We start from the raw sequence: 2,961 nt of genomic DNA on the forward strand, positions 1-2,961 counted from the left end.
GACACCCCAGTAGTTGACAAAGTATTTTACAATTTTCATCCAAAAATTTTCAACATTTTGAGGTTGTTATTATACCATTTTGAAAGCTAATGCGATACACTTTCTTTCTAACTGCTTTTGATTGAATCAGAATCACATTTTCAAGAATGTGAGAAATTCCAATAATTTACGCCATATAAATAGATGTAATTTCTAATTCACTTTACAGCACTTATAGCTTCTTGAATATTCATCTCGTACTTTAATCAGACTATTTTGAATAACTCGGTAAAATAATGGTGAAAAAACATTAGAAAATACATCTTTTTATATGGTGTCAATTATTGGAATTTTTCATTTTTTAGCGCCAGTAATTGACACCCGGCTTATCGAGCATGAAAATGTGATTATGAGTCAATCAAAAGTAGTTAGAAAGAAAGTGTATCTCATTAGCTTTCAAATGGTATAATAACCATCTCAAAATGTTCAAAATTGTTGGATATAGAAAAATAATTGTAAAACACTTACCATTAAAATTCTGCAAAAAAAATTCGCAAAATTTTCGTGGTGAAAATAAAATTTGATAAAACGCAAAAAGTATGACTGATAATCATCACCTAACTCACGGCCAATAATAAGCGAGGTATGAATTAATTTTTAGTGCAACAGTGTTTTCAATAATCACACAGGGACACCAAAATGGCGATTTTTGTGACGTAAGTGTCAACTACTGGATCATGTCAACTACTGGTGACTTTACCCTACATCTATGGACATTTTTTCAAAATATTAAATGGTAGCTCCCACTTACAGCGCCATTTGAAATTCTAACTTTCAATTTGAAAGTTCAACTTTCAACTTTTGAAAATTTCAAAATGTTTAAAAAGTTCTAAATGCAACGCCCTTCCGAACTGTGAAATCAGTTTTGATCAAAGTATCATAGTTTTGGAGGAATGGGCTGCTGAAGTTGAGTACCTCGAGACAATGTGAAAATAATGGAAGCCCCCCCACCCACCCCCTGAGGGGAGTGGTACCAAACTAATTGCGGGGTTATTACTTACTGGATGAGTACGATATTGTAAAAAAAATTTGAGCAAAATCGAAAGACATGATTTTCAAAATCGCCTTTTTTTGGTTGAGTTGACATGGAATGACCCGGACAGAACAATCCACCAATGTAAGGGGAATCAAGATATGCAACCACTTATACACTGCGCCTGCGTGACGTCAGAGCGTTTTGCCCTATAAGGCAAAACGCGCGTTTCAGGTTGCATATACAGTATACACCCTGTGAACATCGACCTTTTAGTTAACCTAGACGACTACTCCAATGCAAACTAAGGCCACTGGTTATGTCGCCAACTCTGTGGATTTCAAATTAGAAACAAACGCATCTGCGCATGTCTCAGGAATTGATGCTTGTGAACAGTAAACGGAAACACCACCAGCACCCCCACTTCCACCATTAATCCACTGACAACAAAATACACACACTATTTTCCTGAGACATGCGCAGATGCGTTTGTTTCTAATTTGAAATCCACAGAGTTGGCGACATAACCAGTGGGATAATTTTGCATATGAGTAGCCGTCTAGGTTAACTAAAAGGTCGATGCCTGTGAATGGTAGGCTAAACCTTACAAGTCTAGCTGTAAACAATGCTGTTCACTTCTACTTTTCAGCTCGTCAAGTCAATTTTCTTGAGGAAGACCTTTGAGGATTTCAAAAAATGTAGTACCGTTGGAAAGGCCCAGGGCACAAAATTCTCTACAATTTTGAACCATAAAATAATGGGGTCCTCGAGATGGTTTAAAAGTTCTGCCGCCTTAAAGTTCAAAGTGGACGAAACAATATGTTAAATTGGCTACCTTTTTTAACTCGTCAAGTCAATTTTCTCAAGGAAGACTTTCGCGGATTTCAAAAAATGTAGTACCGTTGGAAAGGGCACAAATTTCTCTACAATTTAGAGCCATAAAATAATATGGTCCTCGAGATGGTTTAAAAGTTCTGCCACTTCAAAGTGCAAAGCTGACAGAACAATGAGTTGAATTTTGCCGCATTTTTCTGCTTCTCAAGTCAATTTCCTCAAGGAAGACCTTTGCGGATTTCAAAAAATTTATTACCGTTGGAAAGGGCACAAAATCCTCTACAATTTAGAGCCATAAAATAATGAGGTCTTCGAGATGGTTTAAAAGTTCTGTTGCCTCAAAGTGCAAATTGAACAGAACAATATGTATGTTGAATTGGCTACCTTTTTCAGCTAGTTGAGTGAATTTTCTCAAGGAAGACTTTTGCGGATATCAAAAAATTTAATACAGTTGGAAAGGGGACAAAATTCTCTACAATTTAGAGCCTTAAAATAATGAGATCCTCGAGATGGTTTGAAAGTTTTGGCATATGAAGAGTGATATTCCAAAACTCGCTTTGTCCATTTTTATCAAAGTTGGGTTTTCAGCAGTATCTGGTAGATGAAGTATTAACTCACATTCCTACATCATCAACCTACCAAAATGAGGTGTTAAACTCACCTAAATACCCAATTCACTAAAAAATTTTAAAAAAATAATGTTCCAAAACGCGCATTGTCCATTTTTATTGAAATTTTTTTCAGCAGTATTTAGTGGATGAAATGTATACCTACACTCCTACATCATAAATCCACCCAAATAAAGTGCTAAACTCGCCTAAAAAGCCAATTTACCCGTTTAAAGGGAAACTGTTTTTCCTCTTTCCTGAAAAGTTGTGAAAATGGACAAAGCTAGTTTTGGAATATCACTCTTCATATCAAAATGCAAAGTGGACAGAACAATCACTAGCTTTGAAGCCAATGAAGCCTACAGAATGTAAGGGGAATCAAGAGATACCACCATTTATACACTTTGTGACGTCAGGGCGTTTTGCCCTATAGAAGCTGATAATTTACTGGAGAAATAATTCTCTTTACGCGGCACCAGGCAGCGCTAGTATCTAGGTTACCCACTG

The sequence above is a fragment of the Planococcus citri genome, chromosome 4, assembly GCF_950023065.1.
Source record: "Planococcus citri chromosome 4, ihPlaCitr1.1, whole genome shotgun sequence".
Classification (NCBI taxonomy): domain Eukaryota; kingdom Metazoa; phylum Arthropoda; class Insecta; order Hemiptera; family Pseudococcidae; genus Planococcus; species Planococcus citri.